Here is a 23,169-nt window from a genome sequence, read left to right as displayed (position 1 = left end):
ATCGCAAAAGCTTGGATGCGTTCTCCAAGATCCTCGGCAGTCACCTTGGCCCAACCAAAGTCCTTAGAATGGGCAAGTTCCGTTCCAACTGCAAGGACCGAGCCAAGCTTGATGACTGGTTCTGATCCCCCGCCCTAGATCATCTCAAGGAGCTCACTTTTTATGATGGGCATATGCGCTTGCTGCAAACGTCCGCGCTCCACCTCACGCCCACGCTGCGGGTCGCCAAGTTCAGGAACAACCACTCCCCCCCTCTTAATGACACGTCCACTCTTATTCTACCACGACTAAAGCACCTCGAGCTCGCCGCCTCTGCCTCTCAAATGGTGACATGGAGCGCTTGCTCCGTGGTTGTACTTCACTCGAGTACCTTCGTCTTCAGGCGATCAATGGGTTTAGTACCTTCCACATCACCTCCATGACTCTCCGGACTATTTATGTGTGTTGCTGTTGCGGCAGGAAGACATCACAAGATGTGTACCTTGGTATGGTCATTGAGGACACACCTGCACTTGAGATAGTACTTGCAGTTGATTAAGAAGGTCCAACAAGAATCAATGTCATTTCTGCACCGAAATTGACAGTGGTGGGCTATTCGTCTGACATTTACTCCGAACTTGTTATTGGATCCACACCCGTTCAGGTACAACAGCCGCCTTCTACCTCTCCTTCTACAAATTAACAATATTTCTAATTTTGAAGATGTTTGTTCGTCTGTCATTCAGAAAATAATTCCAACAAGCTTGACCCCGAAACTGCGCACAGTGAAGGTCTTGGCACTAGAATCTATCGGCCCCAACCTGCAACAAGTTGTCAGTTTCCTGAGATGCTTTCCGTGCCTGGAGAAGCTATATATCGAGGTGATGTTCCTTTCATATTAAATGTTAACCATAAGGGAATTCAATTTGTGACACCTTTTCCAAGTTTATAATGACAATGTACTACGATTTCTGAAGGATTCTTTTGGAGGATTTCAGTACATAGATGTCCCCCCCATATTGGTTGCTTGATCCATATGGTTACAATCCATATGCATTTCTCCTTTGGATTCATCTGTACTAGTTTTCTTAGGGAACTTTTCATCCACTCCAACCTCTTGTGAAGATCGAAGATGGCATGTTAATGCACATGTTAATCATGTCAGATCGAAGATGGCATGTTAGTGCATTTTACAAACCCTGCAAACCAAATAGGCTTGTAGTAGTGTTGAAAACTGCATGTACGCACTAACATGTTTTCTTCTTTTGCAATAAGATAAGGCCCAGTGGTGGATAATGTGATACAATAAAACAATCACTTCGAATGCCTAGATCTGCATCTCTCAGAAATTACTTTGAACTCCTACCAAGGGACCTTACTGGATATTATATTCGCCAGGTTCTTTGTTGTCAGAGCAAGGGTGCTGAAGGTAATGAGGTTTGCCCTACATTTATTTTGCAAAAATGAATGGTTTGTTGATCAGCGCTGGCGCCTATGGCAGAATGGATAGGCTCCAAAATGCTGAATTTCATTTTGGAAATTCAGATGGCAGAGTAATCAGAAGTCATTGTGTCAACCCCATACATGACTTCTCAGTGGCTGGCCCCTTTGCAAAAATTGTGAGGTTTCGAAACTAGACTTGGAAGTGGTAATATTAGTTTAAACCTCTTTGATATCCATGTTCAGCGGATCAGCGCGAGCGTTTGCAGCTGATGAGCTGAATTTCATTTCTAATATTAGTTAGAACCTTGTAATCTTCGAATTTGAGCCATATAACTCTGGAATTTGAACCTTGTAATCTTTGAATTTGAGCCATATAACTCTTGGAATTTGAACCTTGTAAATTTCAAGCTTTTGTGGTACAATCGTTGAAATGGCATCGTATGAGACTCATATATTGGTAGCACTATTTTGACCTTAATATGCAATGGCCTTAGATTTTATTAACCATTCCCGAATCTGTTTACCTTGTCGATCTCACAGCACACGATCTGTATAGCTAACTCGACTACGATCTTCGACATTATTGCACAAAGTTGGTTTCTTCCACCGTGTGCCCTGTAGAGCGCAGAATTAATTATCGCACTCGAGTGTCCATCATCACCCTTCTGTGTAACTTTGACCTCATCACCCACGGGTAAACTTATGACCGAAGTCATTCCACATAGTTCGTTTTTACAAAGTTTTTTGCCAATAAACGCCCACGTTTTGTCCCTCTTCTAGCCGACGCTTGGCCAAACTAGCCGGGCGGGAAGCTGTAACATCCCAAATTTTCAATTTGGATGTTATACATAGGTCATCATATGCATAGCATATTTTATTTGCAGTTTGTTCGCGATCCTAGAAATCCTGAGCCACTCAAGGACCCACGGAGAGAGTTGGGGATTTCATTTATTTTCATATTTGAATTTTCTCGAATTTGAAAAGAGCATCATTTTGGTTTTAATAATTTTTCTCTCCGAAATATTTCCGATATTAAAATAAATGAGTGGAGATAACATGACTTCTTCAAAAAGAGAGAAATATTGGAGGAAATATTTTAAAATCAAATAAATATTTTATTTGGATTTATTCGAGATTTTATTGGAATTAGAAAAAAATATGCATTTTTCAAAATTGCATTTTTAGGCCAGAAAAATGTTCACTTTGTTCTAAATATTTTATTTAGACGGCGAAAATTATTTTTGGCATATTTGGAATTTTTTATATTTTAGTAGGAATTTTGTTTTTCGGCGGAATATATTTAAAAAGAAAAAAAATCTGCCCGACTGGGCCAAAGGCCCACCCGACCAGGCCGGCCCGTCCGCGCCAACCGCCTCCGCGTCGCGCCTGCGTGCCATCGGCGGACTCCGCCTGGAGTCCGGCTCGGACTCTGCCGCTGCCGCCCCCTTACGCAAGCACCACCCCCCGAGGCTTTATAAGCCGTCCCCCGGCCCTCTCGCCACCACCACCACCACCGCCCGCAGCAGCAAGCAAGCAGCAGCAGTCGCCACCTGCCGCGCTCGCTGCCGCCCGCTCCGCCGCCGCGCCGCTACCCCGCGCCGACGCCGCCGCCCGCCGACGCCGCCCCGCCCCACCACAGTCCCGTCGGAGCCGCCGCGTCGTAGCCGTTGTTTGCCGCCGGTCGAGTCCGGTTAACCGTAAAAACCGACGGTTTATCTTTTTGGTTTTTTCGGTTTGTTAGGATAGATCAGTTTTTTTCGGTTTAGCTAATTAGCGAACGTTCGCCCGAACGCCTCTATTCGCGAACGCGTTCGTTCATTCATCTCTAATAACGAACGTTCGTTCATTAGTCTTTTCTTTTTATTTTATTTTTGGCCAGGGACCTATCCACGATTATTTTTATCACAGATTAGTCCGTGATCTTCAAACCCTCGCAACTTTACAACCGTTCGTCCAAATCTAGTGAAACCAACGCCAAAATCTTCTTTTCGAACCCCTCTTTCCAATTATTCAACTTGAACATGATTTTGACAATTTAAAATGTGGTTGCAGGCAAATTTGAATTCGAACTTCTTTTGGTCATAGTTTCAGTTTCATAGCTCCGATTTGATTGATTCTTTTTGCAAATTGAAGCACTTCAGTTAAACTTTAAGTTTCAATTTTCTCATCTGAGTTTTACCCTTGCACCTATGCTTGAGTGCGTATGTATGCTATTGTTTGTTTGTGATAGAATTTCCGGAGTGCGAAGCGTGCTACTACGAGTCTCTAGGGTTTGCAGATCGTCAGCAAGGCAAGTAACACTTTGATCATACCTTCATTACCTAGTTTTTATGCATTAGTCCAATCCTCAAACATTGCATGCGTAGGATCTGATCAATATGTGGGTTTTGGGAAGTAGATGATGAGGTAGAACCTATTGCCTTTTATATCAAACCGTGGGAGTTACTTCTACGTTATGCTTATACTGCTATGCTATGCTCGTAGACGTGGATTGGTTGAGTGTATCCATGACAGATGTGAGAGTTGTTAATTAATGGTTAAATTAAGGTGGCTCACATCTAGGTGGATTGGTTGAGGCACCCTGGAGCACCCAGTGGTTGTCTGGGCACCTGGAGCAATCCAATGCTATCCTGGGATATCCCGGAGTACCCGTGTGATCATCCTATGGTTCGCCACCCAGGCTCAAAGGGATCATAAGTTCATTCATGCTAGAAACTTCCGTGTGCAGCCACAAGCCATTATGGGCTCTGGCATAGTTGAGTATGTTGTGTGACCTCTTTCAATGGTAGGCTAGCAGATGTAGGGGAAAGTAAGTGTAACTGTCTACCCAGAGTAAAGAGTTAATGCTTCGGAAAGACTGTGTCTCGATCATCCATTTCTCAAAAACCATGTAGTGCGAGAAATCCAACGGAGGAGATCGAGTCTTGTGGGGAAAAGTGCGCAAACCTCTGCAGAGTGTACAAACTAATCATGATTAGCCGTGTCCCCGGTTATGGACATCTTGAGTATCTCGTACTTGAATTATTGATTTGATCTCATCACTCTTTAATTAAATTTGTTGGGTTGTTCATATTTAATTGGGATTGAGTTGGAGGAACCTTCTCAATGTTTATCAACTACCATGATAGTTAAAAAACATATATTCCTTTGTTGTAGGGAAAAATTAGCTTTACGCAAAATAAAACTTCGAGCCTCCACCAGCCATATATGCATGTAGTGTTAGCATTATCTTCTTTTGCTCTACTGTGTTATCCGGGCTGCAAAGTATTATGTTGTAGACTTTTCAGACGAAGAGTAAGGTGCGTTAGGTCGTTGTCGTGCACTCAGCTATGCCGTTGGAGTTGATGGACTCATTTACCTTCGATGCTTCCACAGTTATCGTATTTAGATGGCCTTAAGCCATATTATTGTAATAAGTTCTCTTTTGAGACATTCGATGTAATAAATGTGTGATTGCACTCTGTTATAAATCCTTCAAGTATTGTGTGTGTTAGCATTACCGATCCAGGGACGACACTTATGCACAGAGATTCGACCGTTTGAGGTCGGATCGCTACAAGATGGTATCAGAGCACACGCTGATTGTAGGAGACGACTACTAAGATAAGCCATAGGTCACACTTCTCTACTCATTTCTGACTCCTCTCCATTTTCCACTCTATAGATGGCGGACCCAAGGAACAAATTTGCTCAACCAGATGAAGACACACCTTTTGGATGACACTTGAAGGAAGTCACTAGGTACCTGAACATCGGAATACCAAGCTTCACCGGGACCTACACCGCCAACTTACCAGAAGAGGAGCGTTGGATGATTCGAGTTCATGTTCTAGGAAGGACGTTCACGCCAGTTACTGAGCCCATAGAGTTTTCCTTTGATGCACCAACCTGGAGTCTAGGAAAGAGCATGGCAGCCACATCGCCATGGGACGCATCGGTGAAGTTTATCACAAGGATCTTAAGGACACCATCTACCAGATATGTGGGCGCCGAGATGAGCAATGGGAGATGATCAGTACCAGGAGGGACAGGTCCACTGCAGCTTTCATCCAGGAGTTAAACCAGCACATTCATCGCCAGGAGAACCAAATTTGCGCAAGCATGATAGACCTGAATAAGGTGATGACCAGGAACATGGAGCTTGAAGAGGAACTCAAGTCTACACGTGACGGATATGAGGAGGAAATCGCAGTGCAGTAGAAAAGAATATCGACCTGACGAGGAAGCTAGGAGTATTCATGGGAGACCCCATGCCAGGAGGAGATGACGACCATCCCGAGGACTACATCATCCTCGACGACACTGACTCCGACCCCGACAGTAGTGATGATGATTACAAAGACGAAGCTGGAGCGGATATCATGGAGTCTTCCACCGATCAAATTTTTTAGATGACCACCATATTATCAGTAGTATTCCCCCATGTATATCGTAGTAGTCCGAGTATTTTGTAATGGTAGTTTAGATCGTTCGTATGCCCTTGTTTGAATTGAGTGGTGTGTTGTGAATGTGTTTGCTTCATGTGCATATGGGTAGTGCTTTCTCTTTAGACCTTTTTTCTATTCTAAATCTCTCCCCTCTAAACCCATTAGATGCCTCCGAGACGTGACCCCGGATTTGTCTTCCCACCGGAGTTCACTCAGTTGATCCAACAATAGAATGCCTTGATGCAGCTACTAGTCCATAACCAAGGCAACAACAACAACAACAACAACAACAAACAACAGCAACAACAACAACCCACCGCCACCACCTCCAGTTGACAACTTAGCCCGTTTTCTGAGGTTGAATCCGTCGGTGTTTTCCAGTAGCACTGAGCCGATTGTTGCTGATGACTGGCTACGCAAGATTGGAAGGGAGTTGACCACCGCAGGTTGCACAGATGCTGAGAAGGTGTGTTTTGCCGCACACCAACTGGATGGACCCGCAGCCTCATGGTGGGAGAATTACACAGCCACATTCCCTATAGCCAATGTCACCTGGGATCAGTTTCAGCAAGCTTTCCGCACTGCACATGTCTCAACTGGAGCTATGAGTATGAAGAAGCGTGAGTTTCGCAACTTACGCCAGGGAAGTCATACTATGGGGCAGTACGTGGATGAGTTCGGTAAGTTAGCTTGTTATGCCCCGGATGATGTGGCCACAGATGCCGCGAGGCAGGAGAAGTTTATGGAAGGGCTGAAAGATGAGCTGAGCATGCAGTTGATGGTGGCAACATTTGCTAACTACTAGGAGTTGGTAGACAGGGCTCTAAAGATTGAAGGAAGCAGCAGCAGATAGAGAGCCGCAAAAGGAAGTATGGACACGGGAAGTACAATTCAGGAGCTCAACGGAGACCCCGTTTTACCCCAAACTCGGGAGGACACACCCACCACAACCATGGAGGCCACACTCACAATGGAGGGAGTTCGCATAATCATAATGGCCCCAAGAATGGGAATGGGAATGGAGGTAGCAGCAGCCAGAACCGTTCCAACCCAGCAACACCCACCAAGAAGGATCTAAGTCACATTACTTGTTTCAAGTGCGGGAAGACTAGACACTACGCCACCGAGTGTTCTGAAACAAAGAATGGAAATGGCAATGGAAGCTCTGGGAAGAAGCCCTACCCTTTCAACAGGGCACAGGTGAACCACGTTAACATGGAGGAGATTGAAGAGCAGCCAGATGCAGTTATAGGTAAGTTTTTGGTTAAGTCATTTACTGCAATCATTCTTTTTGATATTGGTGCATCGCATTCATACATATCAAGGGGATTTGTGGATAAGTATAAGTTGCCCACCAAAGTTCTTAGGACACCTGTGTTAGTCAGCTCACCAGGAGCTGAGTATATGGCAAGCAGTGGATGTTTTCAGATGCCATTGACCATAGGTAGGCATGTTTTCTCCTCAGACCTAATAATTCTGGAGTCACAAGGATTGGATGTGATACTAGACATGGATTGGCTGTCGATGTATGGGGGAAACATCGATTGCACCAGTAAGTCAATTTTGCTCACCACCCCGGAGGGAAAAAGGATTAAGTATGTATCCAGGCATGCGCCAAGGAGGACCCAAGTAAATTCCCTCTAAGGAGTTGTTCAGGAGGAAGTGCCTGTAGTGAAAGATTACCCGGATGTATTTCGAGAAGAATTACCAGGCATGCCGCCGGAACGAGACATTGAGTTTTTGATAGATCTGTTGCCAAGCACCGGACCAATATCAAAGAGGCCATACCGGATGCCCGCAAATGATCTGGAGGAAATTAAGAAGCAGATTAAAGAGTTGTTGGAGAAAGGTTACATTCGACCGAGTTCATCACCGTGGGGAGCCCCAGTGCTCTTAGTTGAGAAGAAGGATGGATCCTTGAGAATGGTTGTTGATTATCGTGCGTTGAATGAAGTGACGATCAAGAACAAGTACCCACTACCGATGATCAACGATTTGTTTGACCAGCAGCAAGGAGCTAAAGTATTCTCCAAGATCGATCTACGATTAGGATACCACCAGCTGAAGATCCGAGAACAGGATATACCTAAGACAGCTTTTACCACCAGGTACGGGCTATATGAGTATACAGTTATGTCATTTGGATTGACCAATGCCCCTGCCTATTTCATGAGTATGATAAATAAGGTGTTCATGGAGTTCTTGGATAAGTTTGTTGTGGTTTTCATTGATGATATTTTGGTATATTCGAAGAATGAAGAGGAGCACAAGGAGCATTTGCGTTTAGTTCTTGAGAAGCTCAGGGAACATCAGTTATATGCCAAGTTCAGCAAATGTGAGTTTTGGTTAAAAGAAATTGGATTTCTTGGGCATGTTATATCAGAAGAAGGTATAGCAGTAGACCCTACCAAGGTTCAGTCAGTCACTGAGTGGTTGGCACCCACCTCAGTTGGAGAGATCCGCAGTTTTCCTGGACTCGCGGGATACTATCGGAGACTCATTGAGAAGTTTTCCAAGATTGCGAAGCCCATGACGGAGTTGAAGAAGGACACCAAGTTCAAATGGATGGATGAATGTGAGGCTATTTTTCAGGAGTTAAAGAAACGTTTGGTTACAGCCCCAGTGCTAATTCTTCCGGATATATGCAAAGATTTCCATGTGTATTGCGATGCTTCTCGCTTAGAACTTGGAGGTGTACTTATGCAAGACAGAAGAGTTGTTTCATATGCCTCACGTCAGCTTTGACCGCATTAGTTGAATTATGCCATGCATGATTTTGAGTTAGCAGCCGTAGTGCATGTGTCGGTGTTCTGGGAACGGGGGTCCCCAGACTTGCCTGCCTGCGGCCCACAGCGTGGCTAAGCTAGCAGGCCGTACGACCCAGCTTCACCAACAAGGCATCCAAGACCCTCGCGAGGGTCCAAGCCTCGCGAGGCGGACGACGCAAGACCTCCTATGGAGTAGCCTAGCTAGGCAGGCTCGCGAGGAGCGGAGATATCAAGGCGGGGCAAAACCTCACGAGGCTCTCGTGACATGAGCCATGACGCACGGCACCAGGCGGGCGCCAGCGCGCGCAGCGTCCTTATTTCCACTTTGGTGCTAAGGGGGCCAGCGCAGGCGAAGAGTACCGAGGCATCAGGCAAAGGTTGCTATATTGGTGCAACGAGACCAAGACCAGGAGGACGGCAAGACGGAGGTCATCGTGGAGCCCAAGACGGCGTCACCACCAGAGCTTTTCGCAGGCAAAGACCACTTTTGTGAGGATAGCTTGTACTAGCTGCCCCCCTTCAAATTTGCCCGCCGTTGTTGGCTACCTTCCCACTTGATATTTGGGAAGGGGACCAGGGCCTATATAAGTAGAGCTAGCCACCATAGTAGGGGGCATCTCATCTTAGCTTGATCCAACCCGATCAAGAGCCTAGCCACAAGAACACCTCAACCTCAGGAGGCTGTTCTTCCCTTGTACTGTTCATCATCAGCCCAAGAGGCAATCCACCACCACCTCACTGGAGTAGGGTATTACACCACAACGGTGGCCCGAACCAGTATAAATCTCGTGTCTTTCTGTGTTGCGAGTTCATCGAGTTCGTCCATGAGATCTTAGCGAGCTAGGGCATAGATCGGTAGGAGGGAAAGACTTCGCGCGCACCCCAGTGTTCGAACCTTAAGGGTTTGCCGGAACCCCACATCCGACATTTGGCGCGCCAGGTAGGGGTGCGCCGGAGCTTCTTCTCCACCAACCAGCTCGCCGACGCTCCACAACCACGATGTCCGGCGACTCAAGGGCTGGCTCCGATCGCTGGGCAGCCTGGCCAGCCCGGACACCGCCGCCTGCCCATGAAGATCTCGACCCCACACTCCAGGCGGCGCGAGCGCCGCCAAACTCCGCCGGGCGCAAACAACGCGGCCAGGCGTCATCCACCCTCACCCCGCGGCAAGTACAAGTCGCAGCAAGAGCAGCGAGTCATGCCGCAGCAACGGCGCCGCACTCACGGCGGGAGCAAGCAAACATGCGGGCGACACTCACGGTGGCAAGGGAGCTGCTGCGATGCAGGCTGATGGAGAGCGGCCGGGATACGCTGCTGGTGCGTGTTGCCGAGCTGCTGGATGCAGCGGCGTCGGGAGCACCACCCTTCTGCTATCGACTTCCTCCTTAGGCCACTGCAGGGCCGCGCGGTGAACCTCACCACATCTGTGTGCCATCAACTACGCCCGGGGGCTTCATCAACATCAGGACGGCCAGTGGCGTAGGGGGCTCCGACTCCCCCATGCCGCCCGCAACAAGCACGAACGCAAGCGTCGCACTTCATGGTCCCAGCCGGATGCCACGCTACCATCCTCGGGACGCCACCCCGGAAGCCTACGTGTCCCGCATGATGGATCAAGGGTACGCACCAGAGGACGACCTCAGCTCATTCATTGGAGAAGATTGGGGAGAGGGGCCCCTAGGAGCCGAAGCCTTCCAAGAACCAACGGAGAACGACAACGATCGCGCTGGCAACGGCAACTACAGGGTACCGCTAATCTCTTAGGAACATGCTTATGCTAACCCAGATGAATCAGGTTGCAGCGTCGATCAAAGACCCTGGCACGGCGGCACCCGTTCCAACAAGGGAGACACGCCGGGGGCCGCCGGGAGGGAGCCAGGAGCAAGGCCCCTCCCCGCGGCGTGCGACACCTAGCGACACCCGGAGGTAGGCCCTCTGCCGGGGAGGCCTCAACAACCCTTCCCCCGGCAGAGGATCTGTGGTCGCCGAGGGAACCGCTGGCGTCCTCTTTCCCTCCTTTGTGTCGTCCTGGTGACCGGTCGACTCAGAGGAGGTCGAGGGTGGCGCAAGGCGGGGCCCTCGTCTAGCGATATGAAGCAAGGCCGGTACCCGTGAAGAAGGCCCAGTGCCTGTGAAGCTCGCCGCCCGTGACACTCTCACGTAATAATGAGTTGGGGCTGTACACGCCCCGGAGTCTCAGGAGCGCCGGCCTCAGGCCCTGGGGCTCCCTCCCATGCCTAGTGGCAGCACTTAGCTCCGCGCTGGTGAGAAGACTTGAAGACCAGAAGACTAGACTAGGTGCCAGACGCGGCCTTTTGCTTTGGATCTCTTTCTCAGTAGCTTTGCTTTCTAGATCTGGATTTGAGTTGAAGTAGCTTTGCTTTCTGGATCTGGATTTGAGTTGAAGTTGGATTTTTATTGACGCGCGCGGGGGGAGCCTTTTCTCGTTCAAAGCAATTTCTTGCCTGCTGGATCTCGTTTTGTCCGGGACTCATGTCCGTCGCCTTCCCCTCACGAGCTCCTCGTGAGCGGGACTGCGCCAAGCGCGCGCTAGCACTGCAACTGGTGCTCACCTCTAGTGGGACCCCTTCTGACGGGGCGACGAGCTCCGCAGGGTTCTCAGAAACTCGACGCGACACGACCCAGCTCAAAGCTGGCACTGACTAAGGTAAACCACGACGGAGAACTCGCACCCGGATTCATGAGCTCACGAGGACACAAACTCGCATTGCATAGGAAAGTAAAAACTGCAGTTTGCTTACATGAGGGCCCCCCCTCTCAAAATGATCTTACAAGTTTTCCAAGGGCCACACCCGATTTTGTGTGCAGGGTGAAATGACAGGAGAACAAGAGATCAGCCAGAAATGTCGCTCGCTACGTCACCCGCGGATGCGTCACTCGCGTCGTCGTCGCCACCATCGGCGACGCCCCTGTCGCCGTCGTCAACCACGTTGCCTTCGTCTACGACGACCACCACCGCGTCATCCTCAGAAGTGAAGGCCCTGACCAACGCATCCACATTGTCCTCAACCCAACACGCTAGGTCGCCCCGGACAGCCGTGGGCACGGGGGCGATGGCGGCGTCGAAATCAAAGTTGGGGTCGGCATTCAGGAGGTGGCTGAAGACACAGGAGAAAGCGCGCTCAAGCAGGCCACGACCCCTTTCCTCCACAAGCTGGCAAGCTCTGGCAGATTGGGCCTCCAGACGCGTCACCACCTCGGTGAAGAAGGTCAGATGGCTGGCATAATCATTCGAGTGAGGGGCCGGCGCCTCCACGTCGCAAATATGGCCGATGCGATATTGGCCCTATTCCGGAGATCCTGAAGCATAGGGGCATGCTCGCGCTCCAGCCTTCATCGTTGGATTACTTCCTCCGTGTTTTGCCGTGCGATGGCCTCAGCGTCATCAACCCGCCTCTGAAGGGAACGCAGCTCGGCGCGGGCGGAGGCCAAGTCCGCCTGCGCCGTAACCAGGGCAGCGGGCGTGGCTTCCGCGCGCCTCTCAGCCTCATCCAACCTGGGCCTGAGGGCAGCGGCCTTGCCCGCATCCTCCGTACCCGCGAGCTTCAGCTCCAGGTCGTACCTACCCTTCAGGTCTGCGCAAACCTCGGCCAACCGGCGATTGACCTCCTCCTCGACTCTGGCCTCGCGAGCCCCGACGGCATTTTCTGCTTGAGCAACTTGACGCTCCCTCGTCTCCAGTCGCTCGAGCTCGAGGCTGCGCTCCATGGCTTCCAGGGCCAGCGCCTCGCCGTGCTTCCGGACCTCCTCATCCTCCGCGGGCGTCCCCCTCAGCGATGCAAGAGCGGCCCTGCGCGCCTCCACCTGCTGCTCAAGGGACGCACTCCAGGCCTGGAGCTCCCACGCGCGCTTCTCCGCAGCCTCGCGAGCCACTTCCAAGGCTCGCGAGCGGGCTTCATGGGCAATCTTGAGGGACGCCTCGGCCTTCGCATTCTCAAGATCGCACTGATAGCGGCCGAGGTTGATGGCCACCTTCAGCTTGCGCTGCTCCTCCACCAGCCAGAGACCTTCAGCCTCAAGGCGCGAGTCAACGCCTGGAAGAGCTCGTGACGAACTACGCTCCGCCCGCGCTCGAGCTCGAACGCTCGGCCCACCTCATCCTCCACCTCCGGGGCAGCGGGCGGGGTGCCAAGTGGCGCGCCACCTCCCGACAGGGGGCTGTGGGCTGACGCCGCACACGACATCAGCCAGTCCTCACGAGAAGCCCGAGCTGATCGGGGCATGCTCCATGAAGAGGAGCCGAAGATCGAAGCCAACCAGCTGCTGTCTATGAGCAAAGGAGGGGTCCTGGGCACGCCCACCAGGCTCCATGCCAGACCGTGGGGGAGGAGTGACAAAGCCGCGGGCTCAGCACGCCGCGGAGGCGGAGATACTCCCCCAACTGGCCCTGCTCCAGGGGCGGTAAGTAGACCAGGAACGCTCAAGGCCGATGGGGTTGTCAAGGAAGGAGGAGGCCGTTTCTCAGGAGGCGCCACCGCCTCGACGGAAGGAGCCCTGAAGAACTGAAGTCAGGAGATGAAAAACAGCACACAAGGAGCCACAACGATACGATACTTACACGTCAACGACGATGTACTTACTCCGCTTCAGCGGTCCAAAGATGTTGCTGCCGCTGGGGGACCTTTCCTCTTGCAGAGCTCCTCGAAGTCCACACAAAGACGACCGAAATGCTAGACGTGATGGCCGGTGCGCAGCGGGGCCGAAGAAGAGCTCGGAAGGATATCTTCAGGGGCGCCCGGTTGCGGCAAACAGCCGGGCACCGTTTCACCACGACCTCCCGAGGCTCCCGGAGCCTTGGCCTCGGGAGTCACATGCCACGTCTCCTCAGCAACCGACGCCTCATGAGGGGGAGGCAGGCTCCTGAGGACGATGCCCCAGGATCCCCACTCGGCACTTGCTCCTCAGCACTCGAGCCACCAGCCTCCACCGGAGCTCGCCCACCTGCACCGTCGCTTGGGGCGAGCTCAGCACCAGGGGCAAGGAAGGGAACCACAACGACGGGGTTCTCGCGAGGTCCCTCTAGGCCGATCGTCCGCGGCCCCCACTCGTCAAAAGGAGGCATGTTCTCTGCAAATTCATCCTTGTTCTTACAGCGGTACAATAAGCAATTCTTCCCAGGCAGTTCGGCCGGCGAAGGGACACCCGCCAGGACCCTGAGCACTGTCTGCCGCATCCCGAGAAGGAGCCCAAACTCCTGAAACCTCATGTGGTCCTGGCTGTGGAGCAAGGTCCACATTGGGCGAGAATGGCGTTGAAGCGGAGCGACCCAGCGCTTGACGAATTCCTTGACCACCATCGGCGCGGTCATGCCATGATCCTTCAGCAACCTCAACCTGAGCCAGACGTGGGCAAGGCCAGGGCTCGTGAGCCGCCGATGCCTCCAGTCGGAGTTAGGAACAGCGGGCCCCGGCGGAGCCTGAAGCAGAGGACTGAGCACGCCGGCATCAACGAACACCCATCGTGTCCGAAATTCGCTCATGGGTGGAGGAAGCTCGAAGTCGATCCCCTCGCCCGCCGTCACAGCCACGGCATGGAAGCTCACGCATCCCGAGCTTTGCTGGGGGTCGATCAGATGCAATGAGAAGAAATGGCGAAGGAGGGCCACAGAAGGGGCTATGCCAGCCATGGCTTCGCACACGAAGGCGAAGACGGCGAGAAGAGTCACAGACTGAGGGTCGAGATGCAGCATGTGGATCTGATAATGCTCAAGCACCGCGTTGAAGAAGGCGGAGAAGGGAGGAATCAGGCCAGCACAGAGGGCATCTATGAAGATTGGGACTTCGGTGGCCGCCTGAGCCGTGCGAGTGCGAGACGCAGGCCAGGCCACCGTCTCCCCCACTCGTTGAAGCTGGAAGTAAGCATCGGGCGCACCTTGTCCATGGCCTCATCGTTGAGCACCCGAGACCGGCCGAGCGCCGGCGCAAAGGGCGGAGGCGCAGCAGGCAGAGATAGAGGTCTCTTCCCCTTTTTAGCTTGTTTCGGCGCCATGGCGATGGAGCAGGCGGAGCGCAAGTCAGATTGGAGAAGAGAAACAGAGTCTTGAGGAAGCAGGGAGATTGGGGAAGCAAGGCGCAAACGACGGAGGAATAACTGTGTAGGCCGCGGGGGCCGCATAGCTAGGCGGGTTCAAAGGCAGCATGGGGAAGCGGAGACGCCCACGTCCAATCAACCGCGACACATCAACCGAGGCCGCAGGCTTTTGGGACCCGCGGTGCTCCGAACTTGACCCTTGGCTTCGCCACGAAGCCAAGCCCGAGTGCACCTTGGGCCCGGGGGCTACTGCCGGCGTTCTGGGAACGGGGGCTCCCAGACTTGCCTGCCTGCGGCCCACAGCGTGGCTAAGCTAGCAGGCCGTACGGCCCATCTTCATCAACAAGGCATCCAAGACCCTCGCGAGGGTCCAAGCCTCGCGAGGAGGATGACGCAAGACCTCCTCTGGAGTAGCCTAGCCAGGCAGGCTCGCGAGGAGCGGAGATATCAACGCGGAGCAAAACCTCACGAGGCTCTCGTGACATGAGCCATGATGCACGGCACCAGGCGGGCGCCAGCGCGCACAACGTCCTTATTTCCTCTTTGGCACTAAGGGGGCCAGCGCAGGCGAAGAGTACCGAGGCATCAGGCAAAGGTTGCTATATTTGTGCAATGAGACCAAGACCAGGAGGACGGCAACACGGAGGTCATCGTGGAGCCCAAGACAGCGTCACCACCAGAGCTTTTCGCAGGCGAAGACCACTTTTGTGAGGATAGCTTGTACTAGCTGTCCCCTTCAAATTTGCCCGCCGTTGTTGGCTCCCTTCCCGCTCGATATTTGGGAAGAGGACCAGGGCCTATATAAGTAGAGATAGCCACCATAGTAGGGGGCATCTCATCTTAGCATGATCCAACCCGATCAAGAGCCTAGCCACAAGAACACCTCAACCGCAGGAGGCTGTTCTTCCCTTGTACTGTTCATCATCAGCCCAAGAGGCAATCCACCACCACCTCACTGGAGTAGGGTATTACACCACAACAGTGGCCCGAACTAGTATAAATCTCGTATCTTTCTGTGTTGCGAGTTCGTCGAGTTCGTCCACGAGATCTTAGCGAGCTAGGGCGCAGATCGGTAGGAGGGAAAGACTTCGCGCGCACCCCAGTGTTCGAACCTTAAGGGTTTGCCGGAACCCCACATCCGACAGCATGCGCTTAAGACCTGGAGACATTTTCTTATTGGAAACCGTTGTGATGTGTACACGGATCACAAGAGTTTGAAGTACATTTTCACGCAAAAGGAGCTCAATCTCAGGCAGACGAGATGGTTGGAGCTTATAAAGGGTTATGATATGAAGCTACACTATCATCCAGGAAAGGCCAATGTCATAGCAGACGCTTTGAGCCAGAAGTGCTATGTCAATAACCTCGTGAGCGGAGGATTACCAAAGGAGTTAGCCGAAGATCTCAGGGAGCTTCGTTTGGAGATAGTTCCTAGAGGTTTTGTTGCAGGAATGGAGATTCAGTCAACATTATTGGGAAAGATTCGTGAAGCTCGGAAGGATGATAAGGAGATTGCTGAGATAAAGGAGAATACGAACAAAATAAAAGCCAAAGGTTTTCTTGAAGATGAGCACGAAACTTTGTGGTTTGAGGATCGTGTATATGTACCCAATAATACAGAGATCAGGAAGTTAGTACTTCAGGAAGCTCACAATTCGCCATACTCAATACACCCCAGAAACACCAAGATGTATTTGGATTTGAAGGAGCGTTTCTGGTGGACCGGTATGAAGAGGGATATTGCAGAGTATGTAGCAGTATGTGATGTATGTCAGAGAGTGAAGGCAGAACATCAGAAGCCAGCAGGATTACTGCAGCCTATGCCGATACCCGAGTGGAAGTGGGACAAGCTTGGCATGGATTTTATTACCAGATTACCCAGGACCCGATCGGGACATGACTTTATCTGGGTAGTAGTGGATCGTTTGAACAAAGTGGCTCACTTTATTCCAGTGAAAACCACCTATACGAGTGCGAAGTTGGCCAAGATATATATGACCAGGATTGTATGTCTGCATGGAGTTCCGAGAACCATCATATCAGATAGAGGAACACATTTTACCTCAAAGTTTTGGAATCAGCTGCACCAGACTTTGGGTACTAGGCTGGAGTTTAGTATGGCCATTCATCCGCAGACAGATGGACAAACTGTCGATTTCGGGTTCCGGCAAAACCCTTGAGGTTCGAACACTGGGGTGTGCACGAAGATCTCTCCCTACCTAATCACGCCCTCACCCTCGCCACGATCTCAAAGCTTAGCTCGACGAACCCGCAACACAAGAGACACGAGATTTATACTGGTTCGGGCCACCGTTGTGGTGTAATACCCTACTCCAGTGTGGTGTGGTGGATTGCCTCTTGGGCTGAGGATGAACAGTTAAAGGGGAAGAACAGCCTCCTGAGGAGAGGTGTTCTTGTTCTTGGTGAGTGTGAGGATGGAATGGATCTAGTCCAAGATGAGTTCCTCCTCCTACTGTGGTGGCTAGTCCTATTTATAGAGGCCCTGGTCCTCTCCCCAAATATTGAGCGCGAAGGGATCCAACAACGGCCAAATTCGAAGGGAGACAACTAGTACGCATTATCCTGACTAAAGGTGGTCTTCGCCTGCCAAAGGCTCTGGTGGTGACGCCGTCTTGGGCTCCACGGTGACCTTCGTCTCGCCGTGCTGCTGGTCTTGGTCTCGTTGCACTAATATGGAAACCTTTGCCTAATGCCTTGGGACTCCTCACCTGCGCTTTCCCCTTTAGTACCAAAGAGGACACGAGGACACTGCGCGCGCTGGTGCCCGCTGGCTCCAGTCGTCATGGCTTGCATCACAGGAAACTCGCGAGGTGTCCCTTGCCTTGATCTCTCCGCCCCTCGCGAGCCAGCCTGGTGAGGCCGCTCCCGAGGAGGTCTTGTGTCGTCCGCCTCGCGAGGCTTGGCCCCTCGCGAGGGTCTTGAGTGTTTGCTTGGTGAAGATGGGCCGTACAGGGCCGCTGGTGAGCCACGCCGTGGGCTGCAGGCAGGCAAGTCTGGGGACCCCCATTCCCAGGACGCCGCCAGTAGCCCCCGGGCCCAAGGCGCGCTCGAACTTGGCTTTGAGGCGAAGCCAAAGGGCAAGTGCGGAGCGCCGCGGGCCCTAACAGCCTCCTGCCTTGGTCGACGCGTGGCGATTGATTGGACGTGGACGTCTCCGCTTCCCCACGCTGCCTCAGCAACTGCCTGACTTGACGAGTCCCTGCTGCATGCAGAGAAATATCATCATTACCTGTGATCGCGGGGATCACCGGTAGGCCTCCTCCTGCTATAAATGAGGAGGGGGCGGAGCCCCCGTTGCTCATCTCTTCCTGCTCGCTTATCCTTCCTCCTTGCTCCATTGCTAGTAGCGACCCCATGGTGCCTATTCGAAGATTCTCGGCCGCACAGAAAGGGAAAAACCCCTGCGACGAGCCCGGGCCGCTCCCGCCGAAGAAGAGGCCGAGCCACCGCCGCGACATGGTCGTGAGGACAGAGGTGTCGAGGCCTTGGTACGAGCGGCCTCCTACCGGGTACCCTCTGCCTCTGTACGCCCAAGCTGAGGGCTCCGGAGGGAGAAGCAACGAGCGCCGCCGCCCGGGCCGGGGCCGTGGTCGCCACGCCGTCGCGCCAGGAGTCCACGTCGCAGACTCCTCGCACGAAGTCATGATGTGGGCAGCGATGCCCCCACGCACCTGGATCCGCTTCCCGCAGTTCTTCTCCGCCGAGATGCCGCCGAGGGGCCCTCTCGAGCTTTGGCTGCAGCATGCTGACTGCGGCACCCTGACGACTGGAGCGGAGGTGGAAGCCATTTCCCCAGGCAAGATCTTCATGACCCGCGGCTGGGGCGAGGTTGCTCGGGTCTGCCGCGCGGAAGGCGCCCTCGCCATCCACTTCAGGTATGACGGCGCCGCCACGATGTTCTTCAAGGTCTTCGACGCGGAAGGCCGCCGCTTGGAGTGCTGCCCCGGAGGGGGTCATCGGGACGGCACAGCGGCCAGCGCCGAGCGCGCCGCTGGCTTCTCCAGTGGCTCCTCGAGCAGCAGCGGTGGTGCTTGGGAGTCCAGCGACTCTCCCGAGCCTTACGAGACCCCGGAGACGAGCGACGACAGCTACGTGCCCCCGAGCTCTCGCCGGGCCCGGAGCAAGGCCGCAGCGTCCGGCCGCTGCTGATCTGGATGGGGTTGGCGCCGGCCTCCCGTGGCTCACTGTTGATGATGGCGCCGGCGCAACGTGTAGATAGGGATCCTAGGAACTCCCAAGCTTTTGTTCCATGCGAGGAATCGAAATGGACCCCGTGGGGGTGTGTATAGAATCTGTAATGTCTTTTGTTCATATCATCCTTATTATGAAAATTTTGCGAATGCATGTCTTGTTTCGGCTCGGTCTCCCCTTTCCAACCCCACGGCAGCTTGGTGCTCTACGCCGACAGGCCCCGGTCCCCAGGCAGGCTACAGCCGTCACTGGTATGCCAGGTCGCGATGCCAGGATCAAGGCCAGGAGGTGAGCGGCCCGAGGTCCAGTAAGAGCTCCTGAGGCGCGATGCTCAAGAGGTCCCCTTTGGCGCTCAAGCAACTACCGAGAGGCAGGAAAGGGTGGCGGTGTTGCCGTAACAAGGCTGCCACATGTGAGGATCCTATGCCGTAGTGCTAGGTCGATCGAGGCGCGAGACTTATCTTGGCATTCCTGAGCTGGTTCCTTGTGTCGCGCCAGACTTGTGCGTCGACCGCTGTAGGGTAGCTAGGTTAGGCCCGTGCGGGCCTCCCCCCTTCTCCACGCTCTTCCATGTGCTCTGCGTCCTCAGGTCCCGGCCCTCAAGCGAGCTTAGCCACCACTGGTATGCCAGGTCGTGATGTCGTGGTCAAGGCCAGGGGTGAGGGCTGGAGAGCTAGTAATAGCTCGTGAGTCGCGATGCTCAGGAGCCCCCCTTTTAACGCGCAAGCGAATCGCATGGGAGAAGAAGGAGCCCGGTGCCGCCCGCTGTCGTTCTCGGGAGGTTCCTGCAGGTCAGCACGAGGAGAAATAAAGATTGCCAGGATGATTACCGGTCTGCCGCAGGTTGCTCCGCAAGAAGATGAAGGCACTGAGGGCCTGGTGAGGTGGCGTGTGTGGAGCATGCCGTGAGCCAGAGCTCGACCGCTCAGATTTTTCGATGTTGCAGGGACGGACCCGAGCACAGGCGCCGTGCCAGAGTGTGTGGCTCCCGTGGTGGGTGACAATCAAGTAGGTGATAACCATAGATAGATTATGCATGGAAAGCGAACGGGATTAGGTAAACGCAAGAATGATACATGCCACTGGGCTGGACCCGAGCGGCTTGGGGATGATGTAGCCCGAGGGGCGCCCCCAATAGAGTAAGCTAAAGACATAACAGGATACATGCCGTAGGTACAGACCCACGCGGCCTGGGAATGATGCGGCCCGAGGGGTGCTCCCAACTAAATAAACTCAGAAGATGTCACCTGGTTCCGTTGTCGAAGGGGTGTTGGGGTGGCTGAAGACGCGTGGTGAAGGGGTTGCTCCTCACGAGCCAACGGGGCCCTGAGCCTCATGAGGCTCTGGGAGTCCGGGCGGTTCCTTGGGGACCGTCCCCATCTCCGTCAGGACGGCGTGATGCCTGGCCTCCTGAGCCGCCAACAAGTTCCGCAAGTTGCGTTGGAAGGTGGACGCCACACTAGGTAGGCCAAATGGCATGTGAACGTAGCTGTGAGGTGGGCCCTCGCAGTGTCCCACGCGCGAAGGCCAGAAGAGATGCGGCCCTATTAAGCCCTGGAATGTCGATGCAGACGTGCACCCTGCCATCCTCGCCTGGATGGGGAGCCGCGCCAGGTGAGCGGTGGTCGCCGCGCATGGCTCTTGCGTCCTGCAGCTCCTGATTGACCTTGGTGATGAACTCCTTAGCGCTGGGCGCTCCTCGCCCAATATCCTCCTGAGGGAAACGTGCCGCAAAGCACGCCTCCACGTGGTGCTCGAGCGCCTCCATCGTGATGTTGGCGAGGTCTGAGGCCCTCCAGAAGAGAGCCCTCGAGCCTTGCCCGAGGAGGGCGCCGGGCGCGCCTTCCTATGCGAGGGAGGGAGGCGCCCCAGGTGCGGGTGCCGATCCTGATGTGGCACCACTTGAGGCATCGCTCCCTTGAGGCCCTGTGCGGATTAGCTGCTTCTTCTTCTTCTTGGGGACGACCTCAGGAGGGTACTGCGCTGCATTGCTGTCGGGGTCTTCGATTGATCCTGCTTGGAAGGCGCGCTCGAGGGAGCACACCGCGTCTCTTTCTTCGCAGGGGATCGTGATGATCCCGCCGCTCCCTGGCATCTTGAAGACATTGTAGCCGTGGTGTGTCACTGCCATGAACTTGGCCAGGGCGGGATACCCGAGGATGGCGTTGTACGGCAGACGGATATGGGTGACGTCAAAGTCGATGAGCTCGGTGCGGTAGTTGTCACGCTGTCCGAAGGTGACAGGGAGGCGGACCTGCCCTATCGGGGTGGTGGAGCCGTCGGTTACTCCTGAGAAAGGCTTGGTAGGCTGGAGCTGATCGTATGGCACTTGAAGGTTGTCGAATATCTCAACGGACAGGACGTTAATCCCTGCACCGCTGTTGATATGGGACCCCCTTGACAATTCGCCTTGAATAAAACTCCTCCAGCAAGGCCCAAATTTTGTTTTACCATTTGCCACCTAAGCCTTTTTCCCATGGGTTTTCGCGAGCCCGAGGGTCATCTTTATTTAAACCCCCGGACCAGTGCTCCTTCTAGTGCTGGCCCAAAACGAGCGATGTCCGGCGCCCCCTGGGCAACCAGGGTCTATGCCAACCCGACGTCCGGCTCATCCGGTGTGCCCTGAGAACGAGATATGTGCAGCTCCTATCAGGATTTGTCGGCACATTCGGGCAGCTTTGCTGGTCTTGTTTTACCATTGTCAAAATGTCTTGTAAACCGGGATTCCGAGACTGATCGGGTCTTCCTAGGAGAAGGTTTATCCTTCGTTGACCGTGAGAGCTTATAATGGGCTAAGTTGGGACACCCCTTCAGGGTATTATCTTTCGAAAGCCGTGCCCGCGGTTATGAGGCAGATGGGAATTTGTTAATGTCCGGTTGTAGAGAACTTGTCACTTGACTTAATTAAAATACATCAACTGTGTGTGTAGCCGTGATGGTCTCTTCTCGGCGGAGTCCGGGAAGTGAACACGGTTTGAGTTATGCATGAACGTAAGTAGTTTCAGGATCACTTCTTGATCATTTCAAGCTTCGCGACAGTTGCGTTGCTTCTCTTCTCGCTCTCACTTGCGTATGTTAGCCACCATATATGCTTAGTGCCTGCTGCAGCTCCACCTCATTACACCATCCTTTCCTATAAGCTTAAATAGTCTTGATCTCATGGGTGTGAGATTGCTGAGTCCTCGTGACTCACAGATTCCACCAAAACAGTTCCAGGTGCCGACGATGCCAGTGTAGATGACGCAACTGAGCTCAAGTGGGAGTTCGATGAGGAACGTGGTCATTACTATGTTTCTTTTCCTGATGATCAGTAGTGGAGCCCAGTTGGGACGATCGGGGATCTAGCATTTGGGGTTATCTTATTTTCATTTGGATTTTGACCGTAGTCGGTCTATGTGTGGATTTTGGATGATGTATGAATTATTTATGTATTGTGTGAAGTGGCGATTGTAAGCCAACTCTCGTTATCCCATTCTTGTTCATTACATGGGATTGTGTGAAGATGACCCTTCTTGCGACAAAACCACAATGCGGTTATGCCTCTAAGTCGTGCCTCGACACGTGGGAGATATAGCCGCATCGTGGGCGTTACAAGTTGGTAATCAGAGCCATCCCCAACTTAGGAGCCCCGTCTTGATCGAATCGCTGGCGTTGTTGAGTCTAGAACAAAAATGTTTTGAGTCTTAGGATTATATATATCGGAGAGTAGGATTCTTTTTACTCCTCAGTCCCTTCGTCGCTCTGGTGAGGCCTCCTGACGTAGAAGTTTTGACTCTTCTCTCCTCAAATTTCACAAAAACAAATTTAGGATCATGCGGGTGTCTTAGAATCGTTCCGATGGTTTTGTGACGAGAACATTGTTCTTGGTGCCTCCTGACATTTAGGGGTTGTGGCAGTGTCCCGGGGAGTTGAGCTCCGAGGTGTTGTCGTCACAATTTTATCGTTGCAGTTCTGGAATACCTGAGTTTCGCCGACATCGAAAATCTCTTTTATGCAGTTGTTGGTGGGATCACCTCGACGCCACCCAGTACTGGGGCGGGAGTTCGGGAGTATTGCCATAACTCGTATAACAGATGCTTTTCGAAGGTTGAGGTACACGATTTCCGAAGGTTTCTTGGTTATGTGTTGACGGATGGATACAACTGGATCTAGGGATTGCTAGTTTGGGTGATATATTTTGTGTCCCCTGTATCCCCAACACCAGATTGCATAACCAGAAAATTTCGGGAGTTTATATGTGGGAATTCAAGTAGCTCCTAGGATATCTTTCCGACAGACGCATGATATGA

The sequence above is a fragment of the Triticum aestivum genome, chromosome 3D (genome assembly GCF_018294505.1).
Source record: "Triticum aestivum cultivar Chinese Spring chromosome 3D, IWGSC CS RefSeq v2.1, whole genome shotgun sequence".
Classification (NCBI taxonomy): Eukaryota; Viridiplantae; Streptophyta; class Magnoliopsida; order Poales; family Poaceae; genus Triticum; species Triticum aestivum.
Note: the sequence above shows the minus strand (reverse complement) of the source record.